Here is an 18,116-nt window from a genome sequence, read left to right on the forward strand (position 1 = left end):
ACGCCCACACATGGGGGTTGTGTTCACGGCTCAACACTGTGCAGGACGCTTGGCAATTGCCACAGAACACCAGGATTGGCAAATTCACCACTGGCGCCCTGTGCTTTTCACAGATGAAGCAGGTTCACACTGAGCACATGTGACAGACATGACAGAGTCTGGAGACGCCGTGGAGAGCGATCTGCCTGAAACATCATCCTTCAGCATGACCGGTTTGGCAGTGGGTCAGTAATGGTGTGAGGTGACATTTCTTTGGAGGGCCGCACAGCCCTTCATGTGCTCGCCAGAGGTAGCCTGACTGCCATTAGGTACCGAGATGAGATCCTCAGATCCCTTGTGAGATCATATGCTGGGGCGGTTGGCCCTGGGTTCCTCCTAATGCAGGACAATGCCAGACCTCATGTGGCTGGAGTGTGTCAGCAGGTCCTGCAAGATGAAGGCATTGAAGCTATGGACTGGCCTGCCCGTTCCCCAGACCTAATTCTGATTGAGCACATCTGGGACATCATGTCTCGCTCCATCCACCAACGTCACATTGCACCACAGACTGTCCAGGTCTGGGAGGAGATCCCTCAGGAGACCATCCGCCGCCTCATCAGGAGCATGCCCAGGTGTTGTAGGGAGGTCATACAGGCACGTGGAGGCCACACACACTACTGAGCCTCATTTTGACTTGTTTTAATGACATTACATTCCACTTTAAGTTTGCGGGTGACTCCAAATCCAGGCCTCCATTGGGTAATAAATTTGATTTCCATTGATGATTTTTGTGTGATTTGTTGTCAGCACATTCAACTTTGTACAGAGCAAAGTATTCTGAGAATATTTATTTCATTCAGATCTAGGATGTGTTATTTGACTGTTGCCTTTATTTTTTGAGCAGTGTATATATCTCTATCTATTTATAGAGATCTCTGTCTATCTATATAGATCTCTATATAGAGATCTCTATTAAAAAAAAAAAAAAGCAGCACCAAAATCAAATAGGGTGCAAAAATCCTTCCAGGCATATACCAAACCTTATAAATTGACTCCACAAAGCAAAGGCAGCACACCAATGAAGATATCAAGTGCAGTTTATTGGCCCATGTGCACATGGGTGCAATCTGGCCAGGGGCCCCTCGCAGCCTGATAAGAAGGCCAGATTGCCCTCAGTGTTAGCCGCCCTGCAGGGGCCCCCGTCCACCTCCGGGCCTCGGTGAAGCCGCATCGGCTGCACATTCGGTATGTCCTGCCTTGATCCCTGTGCAGTTTCAATGTGTTTCGAAGTGTCCTAACAGCTTGATAGGGAGAAGCACAAGTCAACCACGTGAGTCCACTTCTAAACCTATTCTACGATCTCAACTGTTTTCTGGTATCTTATCGATCTGTTGAGACCCTATCAGGGTTCTCCTTCTGTACATCTATTAATCCCTAAGTTTGATCTACCAACCTGCGAAGAAGCAAAGCTGAACCCTTTATTTCTGAGCCCTTCCACGTCTTGTGCTTTCCTAAAACACAACCAGGTGAGCAGTTTATTACAGTGCCTGCTTTTTGGCTAATATCCAATGTCCTATCAGTTTTTGGTCTAATATTTATTACTCATTTGCTCTTTTTGTGTACTTATGTGAACATCTGATGTAGTTTTTAGGTTAAATGGTTCGGAAAAACATGGAAAATTCTAAAGGGTTCAAAAACTTAAGAGCCACAGTATACTGTAAGTATAGGGAGTGGTAACAGTACTTGCACCTGCTCAATTTCTAGTGTCCACGTGATTGGCGGGTGCTATCAGCTGAATAGCGCAGGCAGGAGGCTGAATTTTCCCTGTAACTTGGGTGAGTGTACCAGCCCCAGTTACAGGGAGGAAATCAGGAATAAACAGTATTTCTATTTAAAATTATGTGAAATTGAAATGGGAAAGTCACCACCAAGCCAAGCTGCTGTTTCTAGTGCTGCGACATGAAGGAGAAAAAAATCACATAAATTTAATTGTAACAGACTGTTTTTAATTATTTATTTATTAATGGGACTTAGACACTGTTAGCACTATGCCGGATCGCTGCTCTGACAGGCAGGGTCTCCGGCGTGTCTCTTCTCTCACCCATGCTGAAGACAGTCCTTCCCTTCCCCATGCTCTACATGCTTCCAACCGGTTCTCTAGCCATGTCCTTAGGACACGTGCGTGTGCGCTCCCGCCACTTTAACGGGTCAGCACGTGCACTTGCTATTTCCTCCCCAGCCAATGGCTGTGGGACAATATGTATATATTGCTTCCTCCCTACTGGAGAGGTGCCTGAGCAACTTTCCTGTTTACAGTCTATGTTGTGTAAGGTCGCATACCAGTGTAAGTCCTGTTTGCTGCACTCTAGTGCAAATCATGCTTGCTGCACACTGATGAAAAACTGAACAATAATTTTTTAAGCTCCTCTAAACCATATGTACAGATCTGACTACATGCTGGGCCTGCAAGAATGGAGGAGAAGCGTTCAGAGAAGACTGAGTCTACGCAGATGTCATAAACAGTCCTGTATGGTGGAAAGTGCCAAAAAGTAAATAAAAACATGGGGCCGTATTATTGACCATCTTGCTTGCCCAACGTGGTAATATCTCAATAACTGGGATTACATCTTGCTCCCTCCAGTCATGTTGACACAGTAACATATCCCCCTCCGCTGCGCCGACCACCCGATCAGAAGGACAGGAGCCTTGACCTCAATTTTCACAAAAATGTGCAGCAGCTTGAAGTCTGGCAAAGTCTATGAAAACTGACGATTTATTAAATAAATGAGATCTGTGATTCACACGGCGGTAACCGTCCATCTCCCCAAATATTAGTCAGAGAGTGGAGTAACATCAGACGTAACACCAGGCGTCCGGTTGTGCCCGCAGCTGTACCCGCACATCAGGATCACATTTTTCCTGGTGTTTTGCTAAGACGTCTGATATTCCATATGGGCTGTGGAAAAGTGGAGTTTTCCTATAAAGTTGCATATTGTTTTCTTTGGGAGGGGAAGCGGCTTAGTCTTAATGAAAGGTCATAGCTTGTAATCTGCTGATGCAGAGATCACGTACGAGCTGTCATTAAGAAGAAGACTTATGGCCTCATTCACAGAAAAAAATTACAAAACTGTAGGACATTGCTAAGTGGTCCCTGTCACAAAGCTTCATCTTATTTCATAGATAATTGTAAAGAGACATTTACAAATTATCAGGCATTTACTTCTCTACAAGGTGTGGGGGCGGGTCTTACGTCTCAAGAGAAAGTGGGGGCGGGTCTTTTCACCTTTCTATAGAAAGTGGGGAGCGGGTCTTTTCACCTCTCTAGAAAGTGGGGGCGGGTCTTTTCACCTTTCTATAGAAAGTGGGGGGCGAGTCTTTTCACCTCTCTATAGAAAGTTGGGGCGGGTCTTTTCACCTTTCTATAGAAAGTGGAGGGCGGGTCTTTTCACCTTTCTATAGAAAGTGGGGGGCGGGTCTTTTCACCTTTCTATAGAAAGTGGAGGGCGGGTCTTTTCACCTCTCTATAGAAAGTGGGGGGCGGGTCTTTTCACCTCTCTATAGAAAGTGGGGGCGGGTCTTTTCACCTCTCTATAGAAAGTGGGGGGCGGGTCTCTCTACAGACAGCAAGGGTGGTCTTAATCTCTCTACAGACAGCATGGAAATGTCTTTAGCTCTCTATCGACAGCAGGGGCGGGTCTTTATCTCTCTATAGACAGCAGGGGCAGGTCTTTATCTCTCTATAGACAGCAGGGGCTGGTCTTTGCCTCTTTACAGCCCACAGGGCCAGATACTGTGGCTTTACTCTACCTGTATACAGATGTAAAAGACACAGTGTCACAAATTTAATGCGTGACTATATTAAAATATAACATTAAATTGTCATGAGATATATCACCCCACAACTTTTGGTTCCACTTTCAGTTCCGGTTAGGAACTTGCAGATCTCCGGCACCCCTCCTATCCTCAGGTCAGTCAGGGAACTGCACCTAGGATAAGTAGTCGCCGGAGAGGCTGCCTTGTCATGTACTGGCTATCGGGCACTCTGCAGTGAGGGTGGCATGTATATCACCAGTCTCAGGCAAGGGATACACAAATAAACCTCTGATCCATCACTGCCAAGGTTCCCCAATACCACCAGGATGCTATGCTGACACCAGTTCCTCGTTCAATACTAAAGCCTATAACCATTGGTTTGTGGATGATACACGCTCGATACAAGACGCTTCACCTGCATTTTCTTACAGAGAGCCTCCATTAGGCGAGACATAAATTGAATCCCCTAGTCGGTAAGCATCTCCCTGGGAAATCCTACTCAGGAAAAGATGGACAACAGGGCATCCGCCACCTTATTCGCCCTAGTTAAGGACAGAGCCACTGCCTCCAGATACCGGGTATCATAGTCTACCACAGCGAGGATGTCCTGCTTTCCAGAGCTGCTGAGTATGGCCAGTGGTCTCACAATGTCCACAGTGATCCTCTGGAAAGGCTCCTCTTTACTGGAAAGAGATTGGGGGAGCCTTGGGAACAGGCCCCGACTTCCTCACTCTTTGACATGTGATACAGGAGCAGCAGAAGTTGGTTACTTCTGTCCCCATTTTGGACCAATAGAGGTGTTGAGACAGCTGGGCTTTAGTTTTGCTGAACCCCAAGTGTCCAGCGAGTGGGATCTCATGGGCAATACATAAAAACTCAACCCTAAATTGATAGGGTACGATCAGCTGTCTTTTCTTCAACCACTCCTGTTGGGATTTACCGGGAACTGTCTCCCAGGACAACCTTGCATGTTCCCAGAATACCTCTCTTTATCAGTCTCGGAGGTGGGCTTCTCAGCGAGGTTTCTCATTGTCTCCAGGCTAGCACTGGAGTGTAGCGCAGCCTGAAACTTCTGGCCGGAGGCAGCCAACAGTGACGTTAAGGTCCCTTCCTCACGGGGACCCTCTGGGACCTGCTCTGGGTCCGTCTCTGGTTCAGTCATCCCTCTGACTGAGGAGGGTCCAGAAGACAGGGCGTTATCTACATTCTGGGCACTCTGACTGCGGGTGACAGCGGCTATGTAGGCCGTCTCCCCGGTGAATACCACAGTCCCATCAGCCTGCTCGGCTATGGGTACTACCTCCCCATCCTCCCTCATTACCTCAGGAGCAGTGCTATATATGGGGCAGTTACCTTCGGCCAGGTCACCTTCCTTTGTGGCACTCGTCAGTTGCACAGCATCATCTTCTTCATGGTTCCCGTGCCTCTCCCCATTTCCCTTAGCACCGACGCTTGCGCCTGTTAGGGGGTCCTCAGCCATACCACCTCGCGTGACGTAGTTGAGTGAGTACTCCTGTACCTTCAGATGCATCATCATTATCAGGCAAAGCATGCATATTCACATCATTATCATAAGCATTACCTTCAGTATCAGATCGGGGAAGGGTTTCAGGGACATAATACGCAAACATCCTCCCCAAATCAGTTCCCCCAAAAATGTGTGTGGGCAAGTTTTCGGACACCCCCACTTCCTTCACCCCGCTCCCGGCACCCCAATCTATAAAAACCTGGGCCATCGGCAAGGGACAGCGGACACACCCAATCCCGGTGACACGCAGGGTTTTCCCCGAAATAATCTCTTCAGGGGCCACCAGTTAGGGTTGGATGAGGGTTTGTTCGGCTACAGTGTCCTTGAGGCCTATAGCGACATTGTTCCCCACAGTGACTCTCTGCACATTTTCACAGGCCCTTTCAACCACCCCACCCACAAAAAGAACTGCTGCATTAGGCCCTGAGGCCTTGGCTGGGTTGCTTTTTTTCTGCTTCTCCGGACAAGTGGCGCTGAGATGTCCACACCCACTGCAGAAATAACACTTGCGGGGATCAGGTGTAGGCCTGGTTTTGGCAAAGGGGACAAGGCCTCCAGTGGGTCGGCTGGCAGTGGTACTGTGGTTTGTTGATGACTTACCGCCTTTCCAGCTGGCGGTGACTGGCTTCCGCACCTCCGGTTTATGGTTGGCCTCGTAGGTGTCGGCGATTTGCGCTGCTTTGTCCGCGTCTTTTGGCTTCCAGTCCATCATGAACTGTCGCACCTCAGCCGGACAAAGATGTAAGAACTGGTCTTTTACAATCAGGTCCTTCAGCTGCTCAAAGGTGATCACTGACAGTCCTTGGACCCACTGGTCACAATGGATTCTGAGTCCATGCACCACATCACTGTAGCTGTCATGTGGGCCACGTTGGAGATTCCGGAACTTTTTACGGTAGACCTCAGGAGTCAGCTGGTACTTTATCAGGGCCTGCTTGATGGCCTCATTATGTCCATCATGCTCTCAGGGAGGAGAAGCAAATGGGTCGCCCTCGCTCGCCCAGGGCAGCGGGGTACTCGGTACCGGGCCGGTGTCAAGGCGGGGATGTGTCACAGCAGCGGTGACCCGGTCCGTGGCCCTGGGCGCCCAATATCAATGGCGGTGATGTTAATGGTGTTAAAGTTTATTAGAATAGTTCGTGACGCCACCCGTGGTGTTTGGCAAGTAAGGTGTTGAGCCAACGCTGCGTGCAGATCCGCTGGGACTGATGGTGTGGTGCAGCAAAGATGGTGTAGCTCCCCACAGGTGGAGCTGTAGTCCCAGAGCAGTGTAGGTGCAATGGATGAGGAGAGGCGCAGAATGGTATAGATGCTGGTACTCAGGTGAAACGGTGCGGGAATAATTGGAGGACACTAGAGTATGCGGTTCCAAAGCTTTACTCACTGTTTGCAGTTCGCACAACTGCCTGCCTCCGTACTGTGTTCTCCAGGTCAGGGCTCCAGCAAACCTCCAGGCAGGATAGGATTCTCCCTTCCACACTCCGCCAACATGTACCTTGCTGAATGACTCCTCCAATGCGCCTTTAGGTGGGAAGCACTCCAGTACTTAGTGACCCTGGAATGCCTCTCTCTAGGTGTTCCTAGTCTTTACTTGTATGACAGACAGCTGTAGCCTGCTTCGGGGACTCCACTCTGCGTCCCGGCTCTCTATTCAGTTGCTGTTGTGTCCCAAGTCTATGATGGGAGCAAGACGTTAGCGGCTCACTACTCCTCTGGTGTCTGTTGCCGGTCATAAAGATCCAATCAACCTCGGGGACCGGGCCCCGGCCTTTGCGCTCTCTGGACTGGAAAGGTTCTCTATCTTTCTTCAACCAGCTTCCCACCGTCCTTCTATTCTCCTTCGTTCCAATCTGTTCTATCTCTCTTATGGAAGGTTAGGTTATCAATCTTATCAGTCTCTTTCTCTGGTCTTTCTCGTGCCAGCAGCCCAGATCACTGGGACCTGCTGCAGCACGTCCCTCAGACACCCATCTTCTCTCTTTTCTCTCCTCTAACCAACTAACCCAACTGTCTACTAACTTTCACTCTTCCCACTCTTTTATATCATCTCACTCCACCCGCCTCCCAGCACATCTCGTATTACGAAGCAGGGTTCCACGAGGGGTGCTCTGCTAACCCCCAGCCTGAAGCTGTTAGGTGGCCCCACTGAACTCTCCTGTGTGTGGAATACAGGTGTGGAGTGTGGTCAGGAGTTCCCACCTTACCTGGATGGTGGGGCACTACACCTTAGGAGAAGGTGCAGTACCTCTGTGGCGACTGAAGCCTCAGGGGCGCCACACAAATGCCTCCAGAGCTTTTCCCTTGAGGTCTGGGGTTAAATATCAGGCCCATTGGTTCTCAGGCAGCTGGTACTGTCTAATTATGATCAGTATAAAGAGATCACTCTAATCGCCCGTGAAGACCTCAATATACATCTTTTCCACGAAGACACCCAATACAGATCCTATTTCTTCAAGTGTCCATTGACTTCTATGGAGAAAGGGGGGATACCTCCATACAATGATACTGGGCCTAAAGTCACATTTTAAATACTCAAGTGTGGAGGGGACTCAAGGGTCACTGGGTTTCTTTGGCATAAGACTGGATTCCACAGGATAGCACTAAAACTGTGCACAAAGATTGGAGCGCCCTCACACGCCAGGGCAGTGGGGTACTCGGTACCGGGCCGGTTGATCTTCTCAACGGGAGTTGTCACGGCAGCAGTGACCCGGTCCGTGGCCCTGTGGCTCCATTGTAAAAGGGGTTGTTTCAGTGTGCTTATGGTGGTGAAAGTTTATAAGTGATTCATGACGCCACCTGTGGTGTTCGGCAATAAAGATGTTAAGCCGACGCTGCAGACAGCTCCTCTGGGACAGATGGTGTGGTGCAGCAGTGATGTTATAGCCCTCCACAGGCAGGGCTGAAGTCCCAGGGCAGTGTAGGTGAAGTGACACGTAGATGGTGTAGTTCCAAAACTTTACTCACAGTCTGTTGTGGTACAGGTGCCCGCATCTGTGCCGTGTCCTCCGGGTCAGGAGCTCAGCCAACTTCCAGGCAAGATGAAATACTCCTTTCCAACACTCTGCCAACATATGTGCCTTTTCTGAACGTCTCCCTCTTAGCGCCTTTTAGTGAAGTACTCACAGTACTGAGTTACACTGGAGTTCCTCCTGTCAGATGTTCCTATTAATTCTACTTGTACGGCAGACAGCTGTAGCCTTCTTCGGGGACTCCTTCTACCTAGTCCCGGCTCACACACGTTGCTGTTGTGCCCCCAAGTCTGGTGTGGGAATAAAGTGGTCACTGTCTGCTGCAGGACCATTAGTATCCATACAACCTCGGGGACCGGACCCCGGCCTTGCGCTGTGAACTTGGGAAGGGTTCTCCTCTAACCCTAATCCTTAGTCCTCCTTTTCTCCTTACCTTCCGTACAATCCTTTCTTTCATATGGAGAATCAGGCTTTCGTTCTAATGTCTCTTCCCTGTGCCAGCGGACCCAGATCACTGAGATCGGCTGTAGCACTTCCTTCATCCAACCCTCTCCGGGGATCTTCTCTCTTCCTCTCCCACAGTCAAACTCACTGACTGACTGACTGACTAAACCTCAACTCTTCCCGCTCTTTTGAGTGTAAAACTAAACTCCACCCACCTCCCAGCACGCTTCGTGTTCCAAGCAGGGAGCCACCAAAGGGTGCTTTGCTACACTACTATGTTGTGTGGGATGCAGGTGTTGGAGTATGGTCGGGTGTCTCCACCTTACCTGAATGGTGGGGTACCACACCTCAGGAGGAGGTGCAGTACCTCTGTGGTGACTGAACCCTCAGGGGCGCCACATACCCCCCCGTTAAACACAGCACATCCGCAGGCTTTAAGAAAACAAAGGTAGAAATACAGGAACATACAAAATTTTTATAATGCAAATAAACAGTTCTTATCTAAACGTCCCAATGTGGGAGGCACTCATTCTTGAACGTTACAAACATTTTAATTAAATATCTATACTTTACTATAGTACCTAATTCAAAAGTGCTTTTGGCAATAACTCACTATCACTTCAAGTATCATCATTAACACACTTCTTCTTCACTTTCTCTTTTCCTTCACATTTACTACTTTCTAAAAGCCTAAGTGACAACCGTGGCTACCTGGTTCGTCACCTAAAATTTTAAATCTTTATTCAGACTTCAACATATACTCTCTTTTTCATTTTTTTTTTTCTTTAAGTGCAGTTCTATAAAGAGTAGACACTGGTCCAGCCAACATGTCTTGAAATGTCCCTATTCAACAAGGAAATGAGGTAGTCCTTATTCCAGGAAAGTCCTATGTAAAACCAAGAGAGAGCACCTAAAGAGGTGCAAACTATTTACATGACAGTTCTGGATCACTCAGTGTCCATGATCTCCACAGTTCAAGTGTAAAGGCTGCCAACTAGACTGGGCAACAAAAAAAAACTGGAAACAGTTAAACAGGAAAAACATGATGAACAAAAAAAAACAGAAAAACTGGCACAATGGTGCTAATACCCTCCTGGGTAACAAAAGTTAGTTATTTGGGGAATGTTCTTTATTAGTGGTCTCCTCCTGGGGTGGTGTAAGCTGGTTTCGTTTGCTGCTTCCAGGGGAGAACTTCTGATTTTCCTCTTTCTGCCGGCTGGTTACGAACTGCAGGTACTCCTTTTCTCCTGGAGTGCGGTTGGCATCCGCTGGTGTTAATGGGATGGCAGCGGAAGTAACTGCTGCCTGTGAGGGTAACATGTCATCTGCTACTGGCGGTATCTCCGTTGCCTGTGACTCTGCAGTTGTTGCAGCTGGTATCAAGGAATGTTGTTCTGTCATTTCAGGTGGTACTGCAGTTACCGGCACTACTATCTGTTGCTGCTGGTATAGCGCCATTTGGGTGCTGTCACTTGATGCCTGCGCAAACGCAGGACCATTTCTGTCTACGGGCGCCATCCCTAGTACCAGGATCATGGTCGGGGCAGTGACCGTACCTGGTGCTTCTCGATGAGGCTCTGGTTCCTGCACGGGTACAGGGTGGCGAACGATGGCAGCCATAACCCCTGAGGCTGCCTGGTAAACGGACGGCAGCTGGGTCCGTACTGGTGTAAGGTTGGCTCCTGCCAAGGCTTCCGGGGTGGACATGCGCGGCCGCGCCAGGTTTGGATAGGGCCTCAACTCCGGCTCCACCGCTTGCTCCGAGACTCTCGTGTACCTCCTCCGAGCTGGCCGCATCCAGTGGCGGCACCGGTTTGGAGGTGGGGGTGGGCGCTGTAGGTTGTATCGCAGCGGTCGTATGCCCCGCAGGGGCTGCCTGGGAGGAAGTGGTTTTTCCCCATCGCGTTCTTCTGGCCTCCTCTCTCCTTCCATCATGGCGTTCTCTCCTTTCTCTTCCTGTCTCGACTCTTTTCCCGCCACCGGCTCCCGCTCCTCCTTCTGGGGGCGGCATCTTCTTCCTACTCCTCCATACCATGCCAGTATATGAACCTCTCGGGGGGTGGGCCTTGTTGCTGTCGCATAGAAGTTCAGACAGGTGAGGCCCAGGACAGTTTGCGGTCTTTTCATATGACCACCCATGTTGTCACGCCCTTCTTCACCGTGCCAGCGGCCATTTTTAGAGTTCATTTTACAGTCTATCAAATTGGTTATTCTGCACATTTTCACAAGCTGTTAAGTCCAATAAATCGTAGGCACACAGAACCCGGTGGCACCAAGTCTCGTCATCCTGTTCGTGACGCCAAGTTGGAGCGCCCTCACATGCCAGGGCAGTGGGGTTCATGGTACCGGGCCAGTTGATCTTCTCAACGGGAGTTGTCACGGCAGCAGTGACCCAGTCCGTGGCCCTGGGGTTCAATTGTAAAAGGGGTTGTTTCAGTGTGCTTATGGTGGTGAAAGTTTATAAGTGATTCGTGACGCCACCTGTGGTGTTTGGCAATGAAGATGTTAAGCCGACGCTGCAGACAGCTCCTCTGGGACAGATGGTGGGGTGCAGCAGTGATGTTATAGCCCTCCACAGGCAGGGCTGAAGTCCCAGGGCAGTGTAGGTAAAGTGACACGTAGATGGAGTAGTGTCAGGCATAAGAGATGCAGAAGAACTGAGTAGGTTGACGCAGGAATAAGTGGAGGACACCAGGGCATGTAGTTCCAAAGCTTTACTCACAGTCTGTTGTGGTACAGGTGCCCCCATCCGTGTCGTGTCCTCCGGGTCAGGAGCTCAGCCAACTTCCAGGCAAGATGAAATACTCCTTTCCAACACTCCACCAACATGTGTGCCTTTTCTGAACGTCTCCCTCTTAGCGCCTTTTAGTGAAGTACTCACAGTACTGAGTTACACTGGAGTTCCTCCTGTCAGATGTTCCTATGAATTCTACTTGTATGGCAGACAGCTGTAGCCTGCTTCGGGCTCACACACGTTGCTGTTGTGCCCCCAAGTCTGGTGTGGGAATAAAGTGGTCACTACTTCTATTCCTCCGGTGTCTGCTGCAGGACCATTAGTATCCATACAACCTGGGGGACCAGATCCCGGCCTTGCGCTGTGAACTTGGGAAGGGTTCTCCTCTAACCCTAATCCTTAGTCCTCCTTTTCTCCTTACGTTCCGTACAATCCTTTCTTTCATATGGAGAATCAGGCTTTTGTTCTAATGTCTCTTCCCTGTGCCAGCAGACCCAGATCACTGAGGTCGGCTGCAGCACTTCCTTCATCCATCCCTCTCCGGGGATTTCCTCTCTTCCTCTCCCTATGTCAGAGTCATTGACTGACTGACTGACTGACTAAACCTCAATTCTTCCCGCTCTTTTGAGTGTAAAACTAAACTCCACCCACCTCCCAGCACGCTTCGTGTTCCAAGCAGGGAACCACCAAAGGGTGCTTTGCTACACTACTATATTGTGTGGGATGCAAGTGTTGGAGTGTGGTCGGGTGTCTCCACCTTACCTGAATGGTGGGGTACCACACCTCAGGAGGAGGTGCAGTACCTCTGTGGCAACTGAACCCTCAGGGGCGCCACAAGATCATGGCCCAATCGTCAAACATGTGTGACCGAAGACAACCCGCCCATCAGTCGCCATCTTTCAGAGCACAGATCAGTATGGACCTTAGGACAGGACAAGCTCAAAAGATGAAGATGTTACATAAGAACCGACATTTAAAGAACATTTCCTCCCAGGACGGTTTTACACTCAGATTCTCCCCAATTCAATCCATGGAAAGTGCGGCTTCTTCATCATCTACAGAGCAAAACTCTTCTCCATTAATGAATTCTGAAAGCTTTAGTAAAACCCAAAAGTCTGCAAGTGTTCAGCCTTTATTCCCAGCACTAATGAGCACCACAAGCAGTCGGGACACAGGCTTCCCGGAAAGATGAGGCCTCCTGCTAGGAGCTTTCAGACTGCAATAGCTTTCTTCCATTGAACCATCCAACTCCATTAGTTCCTGTGAGGTTACAGTTGGTGCAATTGCTAGATAGCCAGTAGCTTTTCCTTCTAGAGTCTCCAGAATGTTCTGGATTTTTCTTACCCCATCTTTTCTATCCTGGCGCACATCAACATGGCCTTCAGGATCTACTGAATCTAGGGCCAAAAGCTCTTTAGTCAGATACTCCTTAAGCATCTGATAATTCTTTGTATTCTTTCTGCCTTGGAAATGGTCAACAGCTTCTTGCAGTCCCTGCACCCTATGCAAAATCCTCTCTGTTTGTAGAACCCCAGGATGTTTGTTTAGGAGCTCAGTTGGCTCTGCTGGAGGGAAACACACATTTCTGGTCACTTCCAGTGGTTGTGGACATTGCAGTTCTCCTTTTTCTACTTTAGTGTCCTTATCTATATTTCTGGTCTCCTGAATGTCGGAGTTCGATGGGGGGTTGCTTGTTGGACTTGTCTTGGCTGGGCAGCTGTTCGGAGAGGCTGTCTGGATAGGACTGATTCTTGGAGAGCTATCCTGGCCGGAAACAATTGACGTGAAACTCACATGAACTGGAACATTTGGAGGAGACATGGTCTGAATCGGGACAGTAGATACAGAGCTGGTACTGTCTGCAGGCTTTTTCAAATCCCTGCAGAAAAATGTCCAAGTCCCCATCCTTTTCCATCACTGGAAAGTTCTCTGGCCGGGGTTTAAAAGTTGTTGCATTATTGGACTCAGAGCTCCGAGGGTTAGATGGTGCTGCCCCGAATCAGGCCAACTCCAGCTCATGGTCTCTCCGAGCTTGGGCCTCTGCGGTTTCTCGTTGGGCTTGACAGGCTCTTCCCGCTTGGCCTGGGCCCATCGTTCTTCCCCCTCTTGGAACTGCAGGATCAGCGTCAGACGTTCCTCACGATCATCTGCGTGGAGTTGCTCCAAGGCCATCTGCAGGTGGGAGTCCACACTACCCTGCTTGCGAGTAGGGCTGGCAGTCATCGGTTAGACCTCCGCAGCAGCACCACCTGCGCTTGGGCTGGCTTTTGAGTCACCAGGGCTCTGGTGACGGACTGGCTCTGCGGCACATTGCGTCAGTGCAGCAACCAGTTGGGCCTTGGATTTGCCCATGGAGACAGTCTGTTTCGTCGTGCAAAGGGCAATAAGAGCATCCTTGGACTGCTGCTTATACCAGGCCTCTCCCAGAGTAGCCATAATTGCCAAATAAAAGAAAGGACAGAAAAATGAAGACAAGGGGAGGCGGTAACTGCTAAATACACAGTTTTGCCTCAGCACTAATAAACACTGAGTTGGATCTTCAAAACTTTTTGCGCAGGGTCCTCGCAAGAACCATGCAAGCTTTTCGTGAGAGAAATGATTGCTCAGACCCGATCACTAATGGTCTATGATCACACCACTCTGCCTCCAATTGTCACAAATTTTACCATGACTATAAATAAACATATAATCAATTTGTCATGAAATATACCTCATATCACCCCAAAGCTTTTGGTTCCACTTTCAGTTCCGGTTAGGAACTTGCAGTTCTCTGGCACCACCTTATCCTCAGGTCTGTCAGGGAACTGCACCTAGGATAAGTAGTCACCGGAGAGGCTGCCTTGTTGCGTACTGGCTATCGGGCACTGTGCAGTGAGGGCGGTGTGTATAACATCAGTCTCAGGCAGGGAATATACACATAAATCTCTGATCCATCACTGCCAGTGTTCCCCAATACCACCAGGACGCTATGCTGCCACCAGTTCCTCGTTTAATACTAAAGCCTATATCGAGTCAGGAACCAACTCACAGGTAGTGTAATTTGGCGTGGAGTTTGTGTGTGTTCGTTCATAGAGCAAGGAGAACGAAACTAGTAAATTTATAAGTTTACTCTAGAAAATATAGGCAGTGTTTACAAAAATACAAAAGATATTACAAAAGGAGACAAAATACAATATGTACAAACAGTTAGCAAATAAAAGGGAATAAAAGAAGACTTATTCTATTTCAGTCACAGGCATGACGTGTCGACAAAGGGGAGGAGTGTCTTCACGTCTAAGCTGGCCCTTCTGGCATCTGACACCTCCCCAATTGATTGTCTGGAATTTATGCTTTTGGCCAGAAACAAGGGACTCCTCCCTTGCTGACCTCAATTGATGGGCTGTGTTATGGGACGTACGCCCTTTTGAAAAGTTATTAAAACTCCTATCTTTCCATATCTTTGGCTGGGGAGCTCACAGGATGACGCCAGGGGCATCATATGTTCCCCTGTGAATTTATCTTTCTTTAGAGACCATATATGACATGTCTGCGTGTTGCTGGGGGGGCAGAAACTGCTTTCTCGGTTTCTGATGGTCGAATCGGCTGCAAAACGCTGTCATGCGTAGCCCTAATTCTACCGATTCTGGAAATATATTTTTTCTGTCTCTATGATTATTGTGTGTTCATTATATTCGACCCAGAATGGACAAAGGAAATCTAAGAACGGGGGGGGGAGCGCTTTTAACTGGCCAGGGGTAATAAAAGTGACCATACTGCTGAAGGGAGGTGAGAGTGGATGGAGTCTCACAGGAGCATAGAGAGGGGGCTGGAAGCTGTGTGTCTGCACACAGAGTTTAGTGTTACACAAACCAATGGGGGGTAGGGTAGTAATTCAGCTCTGGATGTGTACCTGGGGTATTAGGAAATAACTCATATTTTCCTGACCCGCAGGCTTTCATTTCAGGGAAGGGAAGCCATTTGGCTGATGCAATGCATGCTTGGGTGTGAAGGAAAGGGAGTTCTAGCTCCTATAAAGTTGGCAGAATACTTTTTTGTTTTTAATTTAAAGGGATCCTTACCTGTCAATCATTGATTGGATGTGCACATTAAGCTGGATGGCACAAGTTTAACTACTGTGATCAAAGTCAGTACTGGATGTAAGTTTAACCCCTTAGACACCATAGTCGGTGACATTTAAGAGGTTGGAAGTGGGAGTGGGGTGTCCCTTCCAAGTGAAGGCAGTCGTGGGCTAAAAAAAAGATCTTTTATCTATCTAGCCTGCGGTGACTGCTCATATCCGTCCATTCATTTCTATGGGAGTTGTGAGACTTGCATCTGGTGCTAATCTTATGTGTATAAATATCAGCAGATCGCGCCAAATTGATCTGGATCTGCAGATAAATATCTGATGAGTATAGCTGGACGTGCAGTCGGGATTTCACACGGCCGCATCCTAGGCAGCTCATCATTCATGGTTGTTCTATGAAGGTTGTAGTCTTCTACGACAGTGCCATAAATGACTACCATTGGCGGTGACCTTGTCTGATCTGTTGATCACTTGTCCACATCGCACTTCTGGGTCCTTCCTTGACCTGTAGACTTTGCTCAGCCGAATTCCTAACAGAATGGGGGAGATTTATTGTGAGCTGGTGAAATAATGGAGCATGTTGCCCAACACCAGGGGAAGGAGAGAAGATCCTCAATTACGGCCTGAAGACCGGCCAACAAAACGAGATGTTTTTGTTCTTTGGTTCCTTTCACCATGGAACCATATCGCCGCCAATGGCAGAAGTAATGACATGGATGCTGCTTCAGCAAGTGTTTGGTGAGTAGATGACTTTCCAGCATGTCAGCCAAAGCTGCAGGATGAGAGCAAGCACAAGACGGGAGACGTCCGGGGTAATATATGATCCCATTTAACCGTCTCCTGGTGAAGCATTGCTCTCATTATCTCCACACTGCCGGCACCGACAACTCCCATATAAATACTCAATGACGTAAGAAAGGGGCGAAATATAATCAGAAACGTCTATCTGAGGACGACGGTAAAAGAGGTCTGAGCCGGTGTTACTGCAGAGTAATAATATTGCTGTGGTCAGAAGGAAGAACACCCACCGGACGTCTCCACCACGAAGCTAAAGACGGCATGATAATCCATCATAAGAAGCCAATCATTAGTAATTAATACAAATAATTTATGAACCACATCACCGCAGAATGACCTCAGTCACCGGTAATACTCCTCATCACCCGGTATAACCTCAGTCACCGGTAATACAACTCATCACCCGGTATAACCTCAGTCACCGGTAATACTCCTCATCGCCCCAGAATGATCTCAGTCACCGGTAATACTCCTCATCACCCGGTATAACCTCAGTCACCGGTAATACTCATCACCCGGTATAACCTCAGTCACCGGTAATACGCCTCATCACCCGGTATAACCTCAGTCACCGGTAATACTCTTCATCACCCGGTATAACCACAGTCACCGGTAATACTCCTCAACACCCCGGTATAACCTCAGTCACCAGTAATACTCCTCATCACCCGGTATAACCTCAGTCACCGGTAATACTCCTCAACACCCCGGTATAATTTCAGTCACCGGTAATACCCCTCATCACCCGGTATAACCTCAGTCACCGGTAATACTTCCCAACACCCCGGTATAACCTCAGTCACCGGTAATACTCCTCAACACCCCGGTATAATCTCAGTCACCGGTAATACTCCACATCACCGGTAATATTCCACATCACCCGTAATACTCCACATCACCGCGGTATAACCTCATTCACCGGTATTAATCCTCATCACAGTATATATAACCTCAGTCACCGGTAATACTCCACATCTCCCCGGTGTAACCTCAGTCACCGGAAATACTCCACCTCACTGGTAATACTCCACATCATTAGTAATACTCCACATCACCTCGGTATAACCTCAGTCACTGGTAATACTCCTCATCACCGCGGTATAACCTCAGTCACTGGTAATACTCCACATCACCCCGGTATAACCTCAGTCACCAGTAGTACTCCACATCACCCCAGTATAACCTCGGTCACCGGTAATACTCTACATCACCCCGGTATAACCTCAGTCACTGGTAATACTCCACATCACCGATATTACTCCACATCACCCCGGTATAACCTCAGTAACCAGTAATACTTCACATCACCCCGGTATAGCCTCAGTTACCGATAATACTCCACATCACCGGTAATACTCCACATCACCCCGGTATAGCCTCAGTCACCAATAATACTCCACATCACCAGTAATACTCCACATCACCCCGTTATAACCTCAGTCACCGGTAATACTGCACATCACCCCGGTATAGCCTCAGTCACCGATAATACTCCACATCACTGGTAATACTCCACATCACCGCGGTATGACCTGAGTCACCGGTAATACTCCACATCACCGCTGTATAACCTCATTCACTGGTAATACTCCTCATCATCGGTAATACTCCACATCACCACGGTATAACCTCAGTCACCGGTAATACTCCACATCACTGGTAATACTCCACATCACCTCGGTATGACCTGAGTCACCGGTAATACTCCACATCACCCCAGTATAGCCTCAGTCACCGATAATACTCCACATCACTGGTAATACTGCACATCACCGCGGTATGACC

The sequence above is a fragment of the Dendrobates tinctorius genome, unplaced genomic scaffold, assembly GCF_039654945.1.
Source record: "Dendrobates tinctorius isolate UK_male_01 unplaced genomic scaffold, ASM3965494v1 ptg000216l, whole genome shotgun sequence".
Lineage (NCBI taxonomy): Eukaryota > Metazoa > Chordata > Amphibia > Anura > Dendrobatidae > Dendrobates > Dendrobates tinctorius.